The sequence below is a fragment of the Streptopelia decaocto genome, assembly GCF_964273445.1.
Source record: "Streptopelia decaocto genome assembly, chromosome: 5".
Lineage (NCBI taxonomy): Eukaryota > Metazoa > Chordata > Aves > Columbiformes > Columbidae > Streptopelia > Streptopelia decaocto.
The window spans coordinates 44011073-44033463 of record NC_138659.1 but is presented as its reverse complement, the minus strand read 5'-3'; the positions used below and the strand labels follow the sequence as shown (position 1 = coordinate 44033463).

Below are 22391 nucleotides of genomic sequence, written 5' to 3'. Positions count from 1 at the left end.
CAAGCATGATGGCCACGAGGAGTACCAAAAATGCCAGTGCATTAAGGACAACTGAGGCAGGCAGACTGTAACTGCTGAAAGCAGAGGAAAGCCAAGGGACCTCTCCTAACACCAAAGAACTGAAGGGTTTTAACCAGCCACAACAAATGGCCATTGCCAGAGCTACTCTACAAGGGGAAGACAATCCCTTCCAGCCCTCCATACAGACACAGATGCTCTGAGGCAAACCCCGGCAGGGCTTCACCACCTCTCCCTGCAACCCTGTTCATTTATTCACTGACTGGGACCTGTGAAGTCTGCTGTCAGAGAAGGGCTGACCCAGACAACTGAAAGGATAAGGAAATTCAAAATCATGGTTCTTACTACCATTTTAACCTAGCTTCTTGGGCCTAGATACGTCAGACTTTTACTCCGCTTCTTAGTATTTCTTAGACTTTGTATATGAAACGAGTTAAGAACAGTACTTAATTTGAGCTCTGAATTCCCCGCTTTCTTTGTGTTTAAAACAAAAAATATTTAAAACAATCTTTTTGAAAGTACAAAATAAGGATCCAGCTTTCTGATATTTTTTGCACACTACATAGTAAACAGATGCTAAATATACAAATAACCTGAGAAATTTTAGAGGTTTAAATCTTTTCCATATGAGAATAAAAAAATTAAAACCTGTAACCTTCACAAAATAAAAATCAGAAAAAATCAAAAGGTTTCATTAAAAAACAGGAGAGCACAGCCTCACTGTTAACATAAAGTTAATTAAGTACTTAAAGGCCTTAAGCAGTAGTAAAGTCCTGATTTCAAGTGGGAGACAGTTAAGGCTTTGCAAACTGAGGGCTCTGGAAAAACCTGTCATTCTCTTGTAAGGTGCAACATAGCTTTGACAGGCATTGCGTTTTACTGAATGCAGTCACTGAATGAGAAACCCTAACCTCAAATGTATAGCAAAGGATTTGGGGAAAACCAAGACTCGAAACAAACACTTTGTTGAAACACTCTACAAAGGCTCAAGAGCTATGAACCTGATTTATATATGAAAAGAGAAATACAAACAGGATAAGATTCCCGCTGACAAGTTAGGTACTACAGCAGGCTGCTGAACATACACAGTGTTGCCCACCTGAAACGTTAGCTAGCAGCAGTATCACCTTTCCTTTGGAGATGGTTCAGGTTGATACAAATGAGAAAGCAAAAAAGTGAGAGATAATGAATGAGGCTAATTAAAGTTCTTTTAAAAATCAGTGCAAAACCATCATTCTAGATGCACCCGTAAGAAACACAACTTCTAAAACAATCTGAAAAGAGGTATGGTTGCTCTTTTAAGGGAACAAAAACATTGAAAATTCTATTTGCCAAAACTGAGTTAAAGGAAATGTGGGAGGAAAGCAGAGCATTACAAGCGGCAAACAAAACACAGCAAACTGTGGGCCGCTAGCCAGCCTGATATTTTGTCGCTTTGTCCGTGCTTTGCCTCTCCTTTCTATCCCCCTCCAACATTTCCAGTCTGGGAAGGGATATACACTTCCCCACCCTCCACCTTTCCTGAACCTGCTCTAGTCCAACACATGGGCAAGAGTTTCCTTTTGCTTTGGTTCTCAAATTTCACTATCACATCCAGCTGCTCCTCCCAAAGCTTTTTACCCCGAGGAATACAGTCTGCATGACTGCATTTGATAATACAGACTCTGCTGCTTAAATACCATACATTTGCAGACAGTTAAAGCATGTTTTACAAAGGTACCATAAAGAGGTTCAGCAACATATATTTCCTGGGCATGCAAGTCGCTGCAGCAGCTGGAAGGGAACCCCGTCCAACACAGGGACAGTTTCTCCTTGCGAGGACAGAAAGCAGCACACAGAGACAAGATGTTTGTGCTGGAGCTGTTCTCAAACCAGGGCTTTGGAGGGACAATCTGACATGTTGCAACTCCGGAAGCCTGTGCAGAGTAAGGAGGAGGGGAGCAGCAGACAGGGAACACTCTCCAAATTTCCACTGACGTGCAAGAGGGACAAACAGATGCACCCAGCCAGAGAGAAACAGCAGAGGGCTGTGTACAGCCTTTCCGCTGACCCTACGCTCTGAGCAGAGGCACTTGTCTCCACTGCACATCGCTGCGTAAGATACGTGCTGGGAGGGAGGCCAGAACAACAGCCGATGCCCACGACCCTGCAAAACAGCTTGAGAAGCTTGTGCTTCCCTCAGCCCAGGGAGTTTGAAGGCATTCAGAAACGGTACAAAAACTCGGCTGGAGCCACGAATCTTAATAGCAGCTTTCCTCCACACCTGCAGTGCAGCCAAGCCTCCCACGTCTCGGTGTGCCCCAAAATTCTGTGTTTCAAAGGAATTTCACAGAGCCTTCACTCGTCTGGGAGAAAACAGGTTCAGAGGCCACAAGGCAGCTTCTGCGGGCTCCTCCTCCCAGCAAACCGCAGCATCACTTGCCTGACTGCAACAGCACAGGCAGCTGCATTATTCAGGCTGGCACCAAGGAGAAAAGCTATCATCCATTTTTAAGTTAGATTCAGGAAACCAGCTGGGGACCAGCAATTGCCATTTTTGAAGTGCAGGAAGAGGAGTGTAACCAGCCTTTCCATAGTAACAAAGATTAGCAGCCTGGAGTCTGACACTCCTCCTGCATTAAAAGATAGGAGACAAAGAGATAGACAGGTAATTACACAGAAGGATCCCCAGGGAAATTGCAAACTCCTTGAGAACCCTTTAGCTGGTCTATATGTTTCTCCTTGTCCCTGCTTCAGCTGAAGGTCTCCAAGAAGCATTTGCCCATTAGGTCATTAGCTTTATTGCTGAAGGTAGCCAGGCAGCTGGTAGCGGCCATTCAATAAAGACTTAGCTTCCCTCTGCACTGTCAAGAACGAGATGGAGAATGAGAAAGAGAACATTCCAAGGCACATTACCTGTCTGCAGCTTATCCTTGATAAGTTAGTGTACTTAGGCAGTCTGTGGGGTCCGACAAATGAACTCTGACAAATCTCACTGGGGCAATTTAAGACATCATTGCATCACACTGACTTCACAAAGGTTGGTACCACAGAGCAAACCTGGCAGAAAAATTTCTATCACGCATTGGCCTGCCCAGTTCAGAGCCTAGCAAGTTAGCATAAACCCCTCCTCAGAGCTGGTTTAAGTAAGACATCAACCATCAACCCGAATGGCTGAGGTCTAGACAGAAGATAATGTCTCCACTACAAGAAGCATTAAACTCTATCACAAAGAAGGAACGGGAAATGACATCTCAAAGCACTGCAGCCAGTTCCTAAGCAAATAAAAATCTAAACATCAAGTTTAGGTACTAAAATGTATCTGCAATTTGTCTAGCAACTGACTTGAGTCTACTCAAGCAGCTCAGGATGCTCTGTGAATCAGAGCACTAATTTTTTTGTACTTTCCATATCCTGAAACATAAATTGAATGTCTTGAAGTGGAAAGACAGGCATGGATTGCATGTGGATCACATCACCAGATAACCACAAAATTTAATTACTTAGAAGTATTACAAAAAAAGGCACTGCATTTCAACTCTCACCCACATTTTGCATTTCTGCCCAAAACTAAAAAAAAAAGTCTGGAGAGGTGAAAAATTGCTCTATGCTTCCAACTCTTCACAGAACACACAATCCAGCACCAGAGCTGGGGTTCCAGCTGGTTCCTGTCTTATTGGTCAGTGGTACAACAAGCCATGAAACCATGAAGGACCACAGAGAAGACAATTAGGTTTAGAAAAACAAATAAACAGAAAATCTATATCTGATTAGATGTACATGTATGATAATAATAAAAGAAGCACTTTTTGAGACATGATTCTTCATCTTGGCTTCTCCACACCTAACTCACATTCTTTTCTAAGCTTATACTCAAAAGATTTAGTCAGTCAGTCTGCAATACAACAGTTACATAATTTTTTTCTCTGTATTTAAAATGTATCTTGACTTCTAGCTTTTTTTCCCAAGGGACTGTATCCTGAACAAAGAAGCAGAGCAAGAAGCACACAAAGCTTCTGTTTGCATCACACTGTTAGAAGGGCAATCCATATTAACCAGAAGACTTGTGTAAACTCTATGTAGACAGGTTTCTTCTAACATCACGCTCCCTTCCAGAAGGAGCCGAGAAAGGAAGACACCTCAAAAAGCAGATAACAACAATTACCTCTTACCTTTCTGAAGAGGCTGCTGCCAATTAGCACATTCCTGAAGCTTCTAATTTAGCACGAAATAAGAAAAAAAAAAAAAAAGAAAAAAAAAAAGCAGGTAGTTGTTTTCTTCCTCAGCACAACAGTATGTCCTAAGAGGGGAAAAAAAAAAAAAAAAGGAAAAAAAAAAAGAAACAAGTATTAGCTTTCATGTTTTTGAAGAGGCTACAGATAACGACTCCTTGGAAAAGCTACTGTGCTTCTCCTTCTCCAGCCCCAAAACACCAACTTGAGCTGTCCTGTATTTTCTCTTTCTATCATCACCTTATCAAAATACAGAAAATGAAAGTCAAGTCACCTAATACTAAGAAAAAGAAAGATGGATTCATGTCAGAATGGAATAAAGCCCCATACTAGAATGGGATGAAGTCTCATTCAAAAGTGTTCTTGAGTACTAATTCTATTAAGTAAATATGCATCAGCCAAGCTCACACCCACTTCTGTAAAAATTCAAATGAGCCACATTTACTATCAAAATAGTTGGCAAAAGGCAAATTCCAACATGCATACTGAACATACAGGTATATACTGACATTCAAATGCTTACATACTCCCTGCAAGGATCATACCTAGAATTCTGAGGTATATGCAACTAATCGTAACTTCTATTTCAAGACAACTACTGTTTTTCTTATGACAATCTATTTTCTAAAGGCAACCTATTCCAGCTACATTGATTCTTACTGTAACAATAAGAGAAAAAAAAAAAGTTAGGTATCAGAATGAAGGGAAAGGGAACTAAAAAACCTTTTTGTGACTAAAGATACCATTTAGAAATCCAGCTTCACTCCCACAAAACCACAATCCCTCACCTCAGACCGTATCTCTCTCTCTCTGCCCTACTCCTAAGGAGAATTTACAGACACTTACAGACATCCAGATTTAATGGGCCCCTCCCTACCTCCAGTACCTGCCTCTGATGAAAGGCAGGAAAATCAAGTGGAAAATTATTTTAAAGGGTGCATGCAAGACATTAACATATTTGAGGAAATGGCAATCAAGGTTTTCCATGGGGAATGAGCAAAGGGAAACACATCGAGTCTGTTCTCTATCACATTTTGTTGGCTTATATTCATACAGAAAACTCTCCCCTTTTCTGTGCCATGGAAAATCTGAATGCCAGTTCTGAAAATAAGGAAAAAAGTCTATGCTACCTTACATTTCCCCACACACCTCAAAAAGACAATTATCCTGTCTGCTAACAGTATGCAACTGCATATGGATCCTAGTCTCCCGAAAGACACTTTTATACAAGGGGCCCTAACAGGTAGGAAACAACATAAAAGGCAGCACTCCCATCACAGCATCTCCCTCAAAGCCGACCGTGTCTGTCCAATTCTAAATGGCCGCAGTTCCCACATTTCTCTAGGGGACAAAAGCTCTCTTCTTCTCTCCTCCTGTCAGCAAGACTTAAAGCTGCAAGAATAATTCTGTCCAGATTCCCCTCTAGATAGGGAATGATTTAAAGAATTCATGAAGTAACAGTGGCAGTGTAAATAAACAATGAAAAACTAAATAAAGATCACAGAAGACGACACAGAAAATGTGCGCTAAGGAGAAAAAGAACAAGACTCAAAACTACTTCTGCCTTGTTACGTTCACCCATAAGTAGGCCTAGCAACAATCCGACAATGTGAAAGAATGGATTCTGACACAAAAGTGTACCTGCTAAAAACCTGTTCCCTAACGCAAACTTTCCCACACTGTCAATCCCACCTTCTCAATATCTTATGCTCCTCAGTCGCATTTTTGCTTTCTGTTAGATTTCAGCCCTCTTGTACCAAGGGATCCAAAGCAACTTAAGCCAATGCTGAAGTACTAAAATTGCCATTGTTTTTTTTTTAAAAAAAGAGGGAAACAGTGCTACAGCCCTCGTTGTGGGGACAGGGGAAGAAACCACCCTCAGTAAATTGCTCCTGACATGTGTACATCCTGAGGCCATGCGCTAATCAATACTGAACAGCTCAGCACAGATCAGGTTGCAAAACATGAGGGGAAAAAAAAGTCTCCCCCTCTCAACCACACGCTACTTTTGCATCCCTAAATCAAAAGCGTCACTTTTCTTTTTCATTATTAAATCTAAAGGATGCTTTAGACAGCATTTTTCTCCCTGCTAAGAGAAACCCCCCACGTATGTCAGGTAAAGTCTGCTACAAATTGATATATTGGTTACATTTCAAGTGTCTAAAAATTTTACACTCTCATCCTCTTGCTGGTAGGAGAAATAACTTAAAGCAGACATACAAGATTTGGAGGAAGCATATTTTTGATCAAACATAAAAACAAGAGGTGGCAAAAAAGAAGGCTAAGTGCAAAAACCTAAAGTTTTTTTAACAGCATTTTCAGGAAGGCAGAAATCTGTCAATAGTACCACTTAGGGATGTAGGTTTAACTTAACATCACTTGCCCCGAAGAAAGAAAGATCACTCTGTTTACAAATACTCAGGGAAACAAAACAAACAAACAAAAAAGAGCAGCATTACCCAAAAGCCCAAAAGTCAAAATCTATGTGAAGAAACCTAGCAAAATGACTTATGATACCAGAAGACTTCACTAAATTTCCAGCGGTGCCAGAGATAATCTGTATAAGAAAAATGTCAAGACATTTGGGGTACACAGCCACTACAGGAGGGAAACAAACAGAAAACTGGGAAACACTGTATCAAAACCCAACAAAACATTGACATCAGCATTAGATAAGTGAAGAGGCATATGTTAAAACAAACACCCTCAGTGAACTTCTGCAGTGGATTTAGCCGAGTAGCTTTCCTATGTCAAGCTTAATAAAAATAATCCTCGATTCCACCAGCTAGAGTTGGGTTTTCAGTAAATCTCACACTACGCTTGCTGATTCTGGACAGTACCCGAGTTAGAGACCGAAACCTGGAGCAAGGAGTCCAAAATGTTATCTTGACTAAAAATTAACCCTTCTTTCCAAATGACAAGTGCCAGACCTAATCCTCCTGCTGCATAATCAAAATATAGTGTTTCTGCCAGGTGTTACCCACATCGCACCCACTTCCCGTGGTTAAATGCAAAGATACTGCATGACATTTGCCAGGATCTAGTTCTTCATTTAATTGATCCAGAGACATTTTGAAGTTCAAAAAATCAAGAGTTTTGGGAAAGCAGCTCTCCTCACTTGCAGTCTGCACCACACGGCCGGCAGACATAAGGGTCACATTATCCTGTCTGACCCTCGCCAGGAGCCCCACCAGCCCCTTGGGAACTACTCTGTTAAAGGGAGCCTCTGTTATACACAACCAATCTCGAAGATTTTCTAGTTTTTTGGAATTTCTAGCTCTATGATGTTTATGACTTCCATTACGCCAAGAACCAGAGAAAGGAGTTGGACCAGAGCGCTGCTGTGTGTAGCAGCGCCCTCCCCAAACCATGGCAAAGCAGGGTTTAAAGGGGGGAAGGACATCATCACCACCTCACAAAATTTATGGGGGGGGAACGGTTCTCAAGGTTCTTCACTCTATGTTTAACAAAGAGCTACTTTTCTTCAGGTGAGTTATACACACACTCAGTGTGGACTTGCAGAAAAAGATCATGTTTATATCATTGTAAAAAATTGTTTTTCTTTTTTCTGTTTATTTTTCAAACTCTTGATCTAGGAAAGGTAACACCTCTTCTATGAATATCTATTGAGGGAAGAAATAACCTTAATTTCTCATTGTAAAAAACAAACAAGCAAGTTAAGAAAAAAAGAGAAATACCTACTCTTAATCATCATTATGGAACCAAAAAAAGGGACCTTTTTCCATACACGTTCTTGTACAACCCATAGTTAAAATGTTTCTTAGAAGAGTACCATAAGTATCTCTCACATACGTTACTAAAATACATTAGTCTGTAGTATCTCTGCCACTAACGGCAGTGGCACCTCCCAGGTATTTTGGGAACCCTTCCTTAACTCTCCAGGTAGGACTCTCAACCCCGTGTTTCCAAGCCAGGAACTTCACTTCTCCTGCAACAGGTTCCTTCTCCAAGCTGTTTTCTAATATCTACAGTTTGGACAGAGTCTGTAGGAAATGAAACTTGCATTTAACATAGCACTTACCTACAGCAACATAAAGAGAAAAAGCCAGAAATAAACAGATTCTCATTTAATTTTGTAATAATTAAAAGCATATCCCTATTATGCATGCATACGTGTGTGCAAGCATACGCTTCTGTATGCACAGGGCAGGGTAAGCACTCCCACCACAAACACCTGTACTGAAGGTATTTGTGAAGAAAGAAGCTTCTTCAAACATAAATACCATTTTCCCTGAACTGCACAAAGACAGGAAGCTCTTCTGAAGTATCTATTGCAAACAGCCATGAGAAAGTTATCAAAATATTTTTGCAGAAGCCCAAAGGGTAAAGACATAATAAGAGTGAATCAAAATACAGATCTAAATAGATTTTCCTTTGATTTGCCTGGGTCTTAGTGAACTCATGGGATCCACCCATCAATAGATGTCTAAATATAAGACTCTGCACTTTATTTACATGAAATACAGTTCCTAAACAAGAAGTATCATTTTCATTAATTTGAACCACCTTTATTCAAATGCCAAATGTATTATATTTTTATATATTTATTTAGAGGTGTTTTAAAAATTCTTTTATGCAGCTTAAATGTTATACCTATCTGTATTTCCTCGTCTGCTTTTTCCAATCCTGAAAAAACTCTTTCCAAAGTGACATTTGTCCATATGAAAATAAAGTTCACAGAACCACTATTCATATGCATCTGTTTAGATAACATGCTTATTAAAACACACAAACCTATGCATGACATTTATTTGCCAGTCTAACTGCAGCATGCACCAATAACGTAAAAAAGATCTGATTTTCCTCTTAACCACTAAAAAAGGCACATATCTAGGAGAAGGAAGATTTTATACCTCATCTTTTACATGCAAAGCCCCAAAGACCAAACCCAGTGCATCCAAGCACAATGGAAGATGCTCATCACTTTACAAATTTCATCCCTTTCCAAGAAACAGGGAGGGAATCATTTTTCGAAACATTTCTTTCTCACTTTTAAGCTAGGAAGCAATTCTTTCTCTAAAAGCCACGCTCCTCAATCTTTCCCAAGTGACTGAGGTGACGGGATGCTGATGAACCACTAAAATCACAGTGTTATTGTGCAACCCAGGACTAGGACATAAGGGACAGGAAAGTCGGGCACAAGGCCACGTCCTGGAGAGCAGCATCGTCCCGGGGTCCCTGCAGGGTGGCAGCGTGGGCTCCAAGTGCCACTGCTGGTGGGCCCCGTGCTGACGTGACCACAGACACCTCCTCACCCAGCTCGGCCACCGCTCTCTGAGAGGCAAGATCAGGCGCCCAAGGGACACAGGATGGGGAGGGGGCACACAGAAACATTTGTTTTTCACAAGATCTATCTCCATCTTATAAGCCAGGCTTCATATTTTTCTGTCTTATTCTTAATTAAAAAGAAGATACACTTGATGTCGGAAATCTGTATTTTTTGAAGCTTGAATCACTTAGCCTATTAAACCCAAGCCTGTAATATGGGTGTTATTTCTTAAAAACATACAGTAAATGCATTAAATTATTGATAGTCATTAAACAGGAAAAAAATTTAAACAGCTCTCAGCTTTTATCAATCATTAATGCAGTTTCCACTTGCGCATCTCACTGGGTTGCTATCGTATAGCACAGAGCAGAGTACAAATCCTGAAGGCATGAATTCATTTTCTCTTGACGCAGAGTAAAAATATTCTTGGCAGCAGGAGAGAGGCTAAAACACAAAGCAGAATGGTTGAAAGGAGGCTTCTGTCTTTTGCAGTAAACAGGTAGCAATACAAGGGAGCAGCAATTTCAGGGACCAAGGCCCATCTGCTGCCCCTCATCTCCTGTAAGGGCCAGTAACAACCCCATCCATCACCTCCAACACTCAGCAGCCTGCAGCAGCTACAGTGGCCCCCACAGTGTTTACAAGTTTGATCTCTATTTGAAATATATGTTAATTCAATGGCATGTGGGGCAGGGGGAGGAAGAAGCATTGAGGTAATGGTGAAGCATCAAGCAACTTCAACAAGACAAAGATTTCACCTCAAGCTGCTCGCCAGCTAGCAAGCCAGTGAAACAGATAATGTGCAGAAAAACCCAACTGTCACCAAACTGACAGCCTCAGCCCAGAAAAATGACAGCGACTTATTCTCTTGAAGCTATTGTGAACCTTTACTGGGGCAAGTTATGACTAGACCTAATTTTTTTTTATCAGCTCTGAATGACTCATGTCAATATGGGGAATCTGGAGACAGATGCCAACTGGTGGCACCTTGCCTGGCTGTGATATGCTGGCTACCAGTGAAGGGAAGTAAAATCCCATTTTTTTGGTCCATTTTATGCAAAGACTGAAAACTCACCTTACAAAGCTGCTCCCTCAACTTTAATCCCCTGCAACTGTATTGAAATTCACAAGTTCAAAACTGCAGCAAAGAGGGAACACAGTCTTCAGCCACAAGCCAGGTATGATTGCAGTACACAAGCACCTAGCTGACCTGCCTCTAAACAGCTACTGTAAGTGAGCCATAGCTAGAAAAACACCAACACAAAACACACAAACACCAGCTCTGGCTCCATACTCGGCCAGTGAAACCTCAGTCCTGCAGCAGCCCTGTGACTGGAACCCAAATTAATTTGTTTTGAACTACCTTGCATCTGTTTCAATGAGCTGTAATAATAGCTCTGAAGTACGGTGCAGACACATCCAAAGCTGAACACGATGCCCAGGACTGCTCCAGAGACCAATGCCCACACCCAGACCCCACTTACAAAGCACTAGCAGGAAAATCTCCTCTACCAAAGTGTTCCACTCCCCATGATGGCATAAATTCCGTCAAAGAATGTTTCTGTTCACTCTGAAAAAAAAAAAAAAAAGCTACAGATTTAGAAAAAAGTACAGAAAGAATCTTTGTCTGCTCCCAAAATCTAAATCCTATGAAGTTGGTTTTTTTTTTTTTCCATGAAAGTGATTCAAGAATGCACTGAGCCGAGCAACTAGATAATGCCAAATGTTGATACCGAAAGTAGCTAGGAAAATCTGCTGTCACTGGAAAACATTTTCCAGCCTGTTTACAGACAGCTATGTTATAAAACACCAAGTCCTTTATTTCCAACCATCATTAGTGCAAATCCACTTCATGTAAAAAACAAAAACAAAAAACCAACGCAACCCAAACCAAATAAATAAAAACAAAACTCCCCATGCTTATGCTGCCTGTGCACCATTATACTGAGTCCCAAGGAAGGTAATATGGTATTTAGAAGTAATAATACAAAAGCTATCACATCACTGAATTGATTTCATATCAATGAAATAATTCACAATCAATTTTGGTAAAATATTAATCCTTATCTATATGCTGTAATAGCCCAAGTTATTAATGTAACACACAACCACCACCAGGTTCCACACTGGTCCAAGACCCAGCATCAACACCAGAGAGAAGATGCTCGCCTGTCCTGTAGGCCACAAGCAGCCACCACCGCACTGCCCGCCTGCGATGGCAAGGGAGTGGATGTCGGGACACAGACACAGGGGGAGAGTGGACATGGGGACACAGACACAGGGGGAGAGTGGACGTCGGGACACAGACAGAGGGCACCCGGCCTGGCTCTCAGCTGCGGCACAAAGGAACCACTCGCAGCTGCTGAGGTGAGCCAGGGAAAAGAGGCTGCTCTGGTTTGTGCTCTGCATTCCTCAAGACATATTTATGGAAAGTCCGTGGAGTTCTGACACTGGTTTAAAGCACCTGCCTGTAGAGTGTGCTGGAAATGATCTTCTGATCATTTTATCTACTGATTACTTGTAATACATCCTTCTTGCCAAATCTTTTGTTGTTGTTGTTAAAGTACGTAATCCTTTTTTTTTAAATTATTTTTTTTAAAACCACTCAAGTTCACATCTCTTCCCCCGTCCACCAAGAACGCACCTTTCAAGAAGCTAAAATTGCTACTGAGTTTTGCCTGGCATGTAAAGCACATTGGCTTTCCAACAAATCATCTGGAATCTTGAGACCACAATGTGGATCTCTAGCTAAAAGATGCAGTGGGAGTGTACCCGTGCCTAGCGTTTCCCCTTCCTAACCAGGGCAAGGCTTGTCTGAGCAGACATAACCAAAGGCTGCAAAACAAACTTTCTCAGATCTCCAAATATAAGTCTCACAATAATTGCAGCTAAGTCTAATGGGAAACAACTCTGAACTAATAGTTAAAGCCTTTCAAATTCTCATCAGTGTTATCAGAGAAGCAAGATGCATTTCCTCAGATAATATTGCACATTTAACTGAATTATCACAGATCCACACTTGAGGCTTAACTATTTGAGTTCTCTTAGCTTCAGAGACAGGACCTTGCTGTATTGGATTTTGGGGTTTTATATTGCAGTATCTGTGCATACACACCACCGACTCCCTTTATTTTTATAAACCAACTCCATGATAAAAGTCACTTAAAATAACAAAGCCAAACAACTGTCAAATCGCTACTAATATGAGCTTTCAAACAGGTTTCCATTTCATAAATCACTTCAGTGATCAAGTTTCACATCACCCCAGGGAAAGTTACATGCATAACAGAAAATTCATTATCAATATGCAGAGATCACTTGGGAACACCATCGCTACTAGTAAAGACTTGTGCAGTGGCACAATGACTTCAATGCATTTCAGATGCAGTACAGAAGAGATGTTTAAAACCAATGCATTAGCCCTAAGTTTGCAAAAATCAGCAAAAGACAACTGGTTCTGCTTCAGGTGCTCGATCATGCACTTCTCCCTGAGCCAGTGCATGGTGGGCATGAGCAAGACAACAGAGCATCAGCGGTGCGTACTAACTTGCTGCTTTTGCTTGGAAAGTAGTTTTGGTCATTTTCAGAAGATTTGCTAATGATCCCAAGGGTCTAGCAAGTTCAGAGACCTCAAAAATGGAAGACATTTATCTGCAGATTAAACTTGCTCATGCACCATGTTCAAAGACTGTGCTAGGAACATAATTATTTTCTACGCTACACATGTGCTTTCAGGTATTTCTTCTATTAATGCTTCATATTATTTTGTAATAATAATCTACATTTTAACTACTTAAGAGATTTTATTTGCATCTTAAAAAAATGAATTATCTCGTTCTGTTCACCAGTTCTGATGTTGCCTTCCTTTGTAACAGGCTTCTGCTATCAGTGGTCAATGGCCAAGACTTTGAGTATCAGTCTCGCAGAGAAAGAAGAAAAAACAGTGAACCATCATTTGAGTGTGCACATATATTTGGACTGTATTTTCCACCTTTAGTATGTTTGCTTGTCCTGAAGCTCAGATGGTCACAAACAGCTCTTAATAAACACTTTTCCTCTGGAAAATGTATCCAAGAGCCAATTTATTGTTACAAGAAATTCAGCCTCAGGAACTTAATCAAAAACCAAAGCAGAGGGCAAACAGACTGCCTCCAAAGGACCCTTTTACAAGGATCATCTCCTGAAAGAAACTCTTATTACTGACATTTCTGCTATTCCTTACACAAAAGTATAGCTCCACTACGTGGATGCCTGATACAGCATGATACAACTCATGACTTACCATATATACTCCCCCCTCAAGTTCAGAGGCTTTTCCACAGTTCCTGTTTCCCCGCGAATTATTTCCTCCTCTAATCAAATAATTTGAAATATTTAAAATAGGAAAAAGTTGAGCAAGAAGTAACTGGTTATTTGAAGTTACCGACTAAAACAAGTATTATCACAACAGATACAGCTATAGCTAATGTGAAATGCAAAACTAGGACTCCAGTAAGAAGAATTCAGCTGAGCTTTTTCTGTTAACAATAAACAAAAACGCAACAGTCAAGAGAGGAAACTCAGGATCAAGAGCAGAAACGGGTAACAAACGGAGCCGTCAGCCCCTGGAGCGTGTAACAGGTAACCACCCGTCCCCCAGCCAGAGGCTCTGCGTCCATAAACCGCACCATGGCAGCAATCGCTTGGCTTCCTCTGGGCTTCACACCAGACAGCACAAACAAGGCTCACATGGCTGAGCCTGCACCTCCTGTCTAGTTCAACTGTACTTTCACATGTCAGCAGTAATCTCTTACAAATGGCAGCTGGGGTTTATACTCTAAGAATTCCAATTAACACGTTGCGTTTCACCGAAACTTGCACACAAAATCTCCAGCTATTTTCTAGGGCATCACCTGGTTTTGTCACCATTATTGCAGAGACCAGTTTAGAATCCAAAATGTAAAAGCTGCATTAGCTACAGATGCTCTGTTTACACTGTGTGTCGGGAGTTCAATCAGCAGTACAGGCTTTTTAGACAGAAAGACGTGGGAAATTTTTTCAGCACTACCTACGTGATTTACAAGGCTAAATCTTGCTGCACCAAAATCATTTATATACGTCAAAAAGCTACTCCTGGCCTTTTCTTGTTATTCTATTACATGTAACTACAAACTGTTACCCTAAAATTTATGCACAAATATCACTTGTCAATAGTACTTTAAGAAGAAGAAAAAAGGTGCAATTTTTACCAGTCGGACTGTGAGAGAATTTCCCATCACGCTATGGCACATATGCAAAGCTTCTCAGCAGCTTGTTCCACGACAATGGATTTGCAAAGCAAGAACTGAGGGGATTATTTGATTCAGCATCTACTCAAGTGGCCAATTCCTTCAGCAATCAATACTAATCAACAAGCTAAAGCCTTATAAGAAAAATCAGACAGAATTTGAATCCTTCCTGCTGCAGCAAGCAGGGCTCTGAGGCTTAACGGTTCAACACAGACACATCAGACGCTGCAATTTGGGAAAATCAGTTTTACCTGGGATTTAAAACACACCCTTATGCTTCTTTCCAAATGCCAAAACACAAAGCTCATCTTTTCAATGAAATTCTGAGAAGAAAAACACACACATACAAACAACTTGGGTCTAATATTATCTACTTGTTACTTCACACTTCAGCAGTGCAGAAAAGACCTTAACTTGAGCACAGAGGACAGGGATTAAAATAAGAGCAATGCATTTTAGACCAAAACACAGGCCATCTTCACACACGCAACTTTCGCTTTAATAACATGAGGAATTTTACTTATTTCTACTCTTATCTCTCAGGGTGAGTTCACAGATTCTTAAGAGATATAAATTACATAGCTATGACAGTACACATGGGGAAAGCAGAGTGTGAAAACTTGAATAAGAACTTAGGAAAAACAAAACAAAAACCAAACCAACCAACCAAACCCACACACCTTCAGTGTCCTCAGAAAAAAGCAAACAAACAAAAACCCACACAAGAGAGATGTAGGTTAGGTTTTTAATTGCTCTTTTTGTTCAGCTAAAGCCTATGTCTCATGCACTCATATTTCCTTTGGTACCAGATTAAAACAGAAACCTTCAGGATCATCAGGCAGACCAGAGGACCTTTGGCATCTGTTAAGACCCAGCATTCAAGCTGCGCTTTAACAACCCTGAGAGCCCTCGCTCATCTGTCTTCATAAAGCAGGAAGTGCACAAATCTGTTTTCCCCTACGTTACGTGGTCACTCCAAATCCCGTTGCAATTACTAAGTAATTCTTGGCATAGCTGAACACGAATGACCAAACCCACACTCAAAGAGAATAAATTGGCAGCGAGCAGTGTTGACCGGGCGAAGGGGAGAGCTGGGAATACGGTGTTTCCAGAAGCAGCACACACTTCGACAGCAACAATCCGGTAGAACAGACTGACTTGTCTGTGTTTATCAGGGGACAGCTCATTTGGGTAACAGCAAGCACAATGACTTGAGGCTGCATGAGTGGCCAGATTCAGAAGGAAGAGTACTAGGGCTCAGGATTCCCAGAAAAGAGCTGAAGGAAAAGGATGATCTGTAGCTGTGGACTGTTCTGCAATGTTACCCCTTGTCAGCTGGGTAAATCCGAAACAAAAATACCAGCTTTCACTGGAATTCACCTTCAGACCCAGCAAAGTTTGACACACTGACAAAATGAGGATTTTTCCATTTTAAATAAAGCTTAAGTGCAATTCAGGCATAAATTTAAGTTACTGTGAAAAATATATGACCAGACACTAAATCCTCTATGCTGAGCCACTGGTAATGTGCCAGCACACTCAATACTCAGTTCTGTGCCCTGCTCTACATCCACCAAAACATACAGAAATCATTCACAGCAGACAGGTCATTTCTTCCACAGCCCTTTTAGTCCTCAGACAAGCAAATATAAATGTGTATATGTTTGAGATATATCCATGTTTTTAAAAGTTTGATATATAGTTATACTTTGTACCTATTTACATGCACTTTCCATATACATTCACACTTGTTTATGTGGAATAAAAGCTCAGCGTTTTAGAAACAACCAAGTTACAGTTTTTGCACTAGGCAATGATGATTAAAATCTGAATATTTCATAGTGGTGAATCACACTGCCAGGTCTCTAGGGACCAGAGCAATTTGAATTGGCATAAACGAATGTTTCCCAATCTTCTGCTGCTTCTGTAATGAGTTATATTCCAGCCCTGCCAATCATTTCTCAGAAGGCAGACCCACTCTCCAGCTTTTTAGCTATATTCTCCGCTCATGAGCGCTGAGAGGGCTGTGCTTGCTTCCACATGTGGAACTGCTGCTGTCACACAAGAGCAGCCCATCTGCACTTTGGACCTTTCTCCAAAGCCATCCGTGTATTTCCTCAGCGCTCTCCTCAACCAGGTCTGCACGGGAGGGAGAAACCTCAATTCCATAGAGCCCATTCTCCCATCAGCTTTTATCTTCCCAAATCACCAAGTAAAATAACTTCCAGATCAGCAAAGATGGAAACAGAATGCAAGGCACTTCCAGTCCTTGTACCCACATTCAAACCGGCTGCCCTCTAGGCCCAGCCTGCGAGCCTCTTCACGCCAGCATCTCTGCCGAGCACGTCTCTGGAAGCCTCCTGATGTCAAATGATAACGCATTCCCCCGCTGATATGAGTTCAACCTCAAGAGAAGAGAGGAAACAAGCTGCTATGCACAGATTAGAGCTGATGAGCGGTAGGTAATGATTGGAGCTGTGTCAAATCGCAGTTACAACAGCTTTTTTTTTTTTTTTTTTTTTAAGGTACTTTTGGGTTCACACACTGAAGTTCTCTTTTGAGCTAACTGTGCAAACACCTGAACTTCAACCAGAACTCTGCCAAAAAAGAACTTGTAAGGACTTGTCCAAATGGCACAAGAACCTTCAGGCAAACATGGGCAAAGTTTTGCTTGGGGAGGTTCAAACAAATACACTTGCAGATAACTAAAAGGAATAGGAAGTTAAACTGTAGACTACTGAACTCAGACTTTTTTTTCCTCCAAAAAATTGACATTGCCAGCCTGCTGTATGGTGATGTGCTACTTCTACAATTCATGACGTTAAAAGTTTTGTTTCTACATGAACTAACAGAGCCAAGACAAATTTTGCTGATACATAGCTTTGATTTTTTTTTTAAATCTCCCAGAGGTCCTCAGCCTCTAGTTCTAGCAGAACATTTTTACTTCTACCTTAAATAACCTTGTTTAGAAGAGTATTAAAATTGCTGACAGGACACACTACTTCTAGCGGGCAACCTCACTCCTGTTACCATCACTGGATTGATATTATAGGATTGCTGTTACTTTTTTGTGTTTTAGATTTGTATTTGGTCATTTCTTAAGGACTGCACAAAATTCAAGGTTCAAATACTTTTGACCAAAAATCTCAGACAGTGCTGAAACGCACAGAAGTGTATTGATTTAGTAAGATGTAACAGGAGTCATTGCATTTTGAATACAGTGATTGTGAGTGTATGCACATCCCAGTACGTTGGCTCCATCAGTTGCAATGAAAAATACCAAAGTAAGTCTTTTCACTCATTGTAACACCACCAATGTCAGCCTGTAATATAACTGTAATGAGAGTTATCAGCAATTTAAGTTCTGTCAGTGTACACAGGAACAAGAGAAAGGGGAACTTGCTATGGAAATTACTCGAGTTAATAACCTCGGAATACAAAGTCAACAGCATTTTTTCTTTACGCCATCTCTCAGCACCCCAAATGCCAACAGTTGTCCATTACTCCATCCGTCTTGAGGCCTCATAAGCTACCTCTGCTCCCTGTGACACCAGCTGCACCAACAGTCTCTCTGCAGGATCTGTGCCTCTGAAACTGTTCTCAGGCTCCTAAGAGTGGTGGTCCTGCTCCAGCCCCTTCTATTACTAAAATTAAAGTGAGATACAGGATGGACTATTTCCTTCAACAAATTTTCAGAAGTTGAAACTTCAGCAACACCCCGGGAAAAAGTCCAAAACACCTAAATAAATCAAACCACACAGAACTTGTGTCCAACAGAGCACTGTTGTCCATTTCCCGACGGCTTCTGTCTATCCAGCAAATTACAACCAATTAAGTCTTTTGCAAAGAAAGTTTTTGTTTACAGCAATGCTGAAGAAAAAAAAAAAAAAAAAGACCTAAGAGGCATAGAGGCATTACTCCAAATGTATTAAAATAATTAGTCCATCCACAAACACAACTGGAAATTGCCTTGGGTTTCTCCAAAGGATTTCAGTTTTGGTTTTGTATGCAATTATAGTAACCATGAGTTCCTAAGGAGGTTCTGCAAACATTAGGTTGGTTAAAGATTTAAGGAACTGTATTTTTGCTTACAACTCTTAGGTCCTTCCTTGCCATTTCATGCTCAAAATACTGAAGTTGATTTTGCAATCACACTTTTAAAAATAACTAACTAAATAAACCAATAGATGAGCTGTTTATTCTAAGATGTTTCTGACCTAAAAGCCTCACCTATGCCAAAGAGAAACCACGCTCACAACTCCATCAGCATCTTACTGCAAGAACGCTGAAAGCCAAAGCACAGCTTCTATACAGAAGCTAAAATTCATAGCCGCATATCCAGAAAGGCAAGCAAAGTAAGCTCTGCTCACCAGCCAGGAATGAACTGCACTAGCAACCCTAATAAACCAGTTTCAGATTGTGTAATTTTGAAAACTTGAGCCTAATAATAAATAAGTATTCAGAACTTTTATCATGTTTTCCCAATTCTAACACTCTTTAGTGTTTATCTAAAGCATTTTGCTTTCCAGTGATGAAGATTACAGGCTCCTGAGAAAAGTTTTAATTAAAAATACAGTTTAACACCTGATGATGCAAACAAGCTTTATTTTCCTTGCAAGGAAACTCTGTTGACATTGTTGAATACATAGACACTTAAATTAACACATCAGAACACAAGCAAAATCCCTGCTGTACGGAGTCAATCACATTTTTGGCATTAACTTCAATAAAACCCAGATTGCAAGTGCGGGCTGCATCAGATCGATAATTTTCAGAGCCTCCCTTTTGTATGTTTTTTGTATACCATTCTTTTAAAGCACAAGATGCCCTGACATTCACAACCTTAAAAAACTCTCAAATTGTTTATTTTAAGACAGTGAAAATGTTAATCTAATGGTCAAGCGGTCAAATCAGAAAATACCTTCTGAAAAGTCTCATCATCATAATGTGTGAATTATCATTGATGAACGCGGGTCACATAATAACTTTTAAAAGGGCTTAATTCACAGTATTCCACAATCTATCTAGTGACTCTGTCTTTCTTGAAGAGGTTTCGATGGAAAGAAGCAGAGCCCTAATCATTGCGACCTGCAGTAGCCAGAAGTCAGAAGCAGAACCAAGCACATACCTTATTGTCCTGCTGGCGCTGCTTCCCTTCATCTTGCACCCATCTGTGCAATACTAATGGCATAATACATATTAATGGCTCTGGCAGAACCCAGTGCTACATATTATCCTCTCCCAGACAGAATGTAATAATCTCTTGGATGTAAGTACTGCGTTTTGATGCACGTAACCCACGACTCGGGTGACCTCCGCTGCTTTTCAGAGTTTTCCTGCAAGCAGATCCTCAGATAACCAGCACTGATTCAGGGCTGGGGAGAAGGGCAGCAAACAGGAGCAGCACGGCTTCCAGAAGCAAGAAGGGGGCTCCAGGTAAAACTCCTTTTGCATTACACGTGTGTTCCCCACACTCTGTTTAACACAGGCATTTGTCCTTAGCCTACATTCAAGAAAGCACTGTAATGTATTAAAAAAATATACTTTTCAAAAGACTATTTAAGCCCTCACAGAAACTTCTGTGAATGTTGTGTTGCAGCACGTAAGCACAGTAAACAGGTTGTGGGCCCTGAAAGAAAAGCTAGCTTATTTAAATAGAAAGACTACATATGATTTCAGATAACTCTAGATAAAGAATCCAGGAAAGTGTTCTGCCACAATGGTATTCCCTGAAATTAAGGGACAGCTGCAGAAGTAAGCATTCACTGAGATGCTTTTCTGTATGGAACAATAGCTAAAGAACTCTATATATTTACATTAAAAAAACCCCACAAACAAAAAATAACCCTACACTGTCAATCTTTTTCACTGGAGTAGCATTTGTAACCAGACCAGACTTTAATACTTGACTTTCTGCCAGATAACTTTTTAGGAGAAAAGCATACTGCAAAAGCTATCTCTGAAGGTTTAAACAAGCTTGACAATAACAGTCAGATAGCATTTTATCTACACAACAAACTCGGTTACAAACCATCAATATTTATTAGATATAAATCTCAAGCCTTCTTGCAAGTTATAACAAGTTATATAAATTATTCTTGCTCAAGATACTCATCAACATATTTTCTATCATCATTAAAACTGCATTCACCAAGTACCCCTTGTCATAGTCAGCAGTTGTTTGCACTTAACTTTCTGCACCTTATTCTTATATTTGCCTAAGCTAACAAAATTAATATTCTAGTTTCCTGTCTCTTCTCACACTTAAGCTCCAAGGCAAAACTGTGCCAAGTTAAAAAATGTAAATAATAATTTATTACTAACATGTAGAACTTGTACAGATCAGAGGGAAAAAAAAAGCAGCATTTTCGGTGTAAAATGCACTGGAGGTTTTAGAAAAAATGCAACAGATTTGTTGCTTTCCATTACAATTTAAAACATTGGATCTTCCAAAGAACAGCTGCATAAATATTTGAGAAAAACTAGAGCAAGCGGTACCCTTAGAAACAAAGAGTAGGTTTTTATAGTGCTCTTTAAAACTTCGGTATTGAATTGTACAGTGATCTGATATTTTCACGAGTAACTGAGTCACCACATGAAGAACACAGAGCTGCAGACCAAGTTCCTTGGTTTCCCTTAAGCCCAAAATGAGATCGCATGATACACCTTCCAAATTTCTGCTCTACTCTTAAAATTCTTATGCCACCGAAGATATTCCTTTACCAATCTCCTGTTAGGAAATACAGAGGCTGCAATAAAAGCAAGCCAGCAGAACACCTGAGGGATTTCAGAGTTTAGTTCAGCAGCTGATGATATTTAAGCATCTGGTCAACGTAAGCACTTTTCTGAATAAGGACAAAATTAACCTGCTCGACTGAACTTGAGCTCAGACTTAAATTCTGACTCAAAACTGGCTGAATTAATAGTTGCACAAAACAGACTTGAATACACTCCGACTCTTTCTACATACTTAGTTTTTAGAGCAAGCAAAACACTCCGTCTTTTCTTTTTGTAGGTAAGCATCGACATCCACCAATTGCTCCAACTGATCTAATGTAAAAATTATGATCCGATATTGGTGATTTATCTCCAAGCCAACAGTTCAAAGGCAACAATACTCACTTCATTCTTCCCACCCTACATGAAGGCTAAAATCAGTAAGAAATTTCTTCCACAGGAAACCAATTCAATCAACCAAGTTATTCTAACCAGTTTTAAGAGAAGTTAGGTAAGCTTTACTGGTTTAATATCACAGTAAATATTATTAAATAAATAAATTCTAAACTTTTGCCCAATATATCTTCTGATGCCTGTAACTGAAACACCCTTAATGCAGTCCGCAAAGACTTCTGGAAATACAGTATGGACACAGACACATATATATGTTCTTTTAAAAATACAATGTATGAGAAAGCACAGTGGCTGGAGGGCAACAGCATCATTGTGCAGTGCCAGCAAGCTCAGCGAAACAATTTAGACACCTAAGTGTTATATTCTGCGTATCACGAATGATCATTCAGCTGTGTTTCTCATTCCTGAAACACCTAGAGAAAACTAAAGCTAAATTCCAAGAACAATGATTAAATTATGTATTTTCAAAAGAGA

The 22391-nt window shown here is 40.3% G+C and overlaps 1 protein-coding gene across 8 annotated transcripts in view; it reads right to left on the bottom strand.

The window, feature by feature from the left end:
• ZMIZ1 (zinc finger MIZ-type containing 1) overlaps window positions 1-22391 on the bottom strand; it is a 346761-nt gene that overhangs the window by 292224 nt on the left and 32146 nt on the right. For 7 of the 8 annotated variants that reach the window (XM_082053542.1, XM_082053538.1, XM_082053547.1 and 4 more), the window contains exon 2: window positions 4170-4297. The exons of the other annotated variant lie outside the window; for it this stretch is intronic. The gene's annotated coding sequence lies outside the window, so the exon portion shown is untranslated. The remainder of the gene's footprint in view (window positions 1-4169; window positions 4298-22391) is intronic. 8 annotated transcript variants of the gene reach the window in all.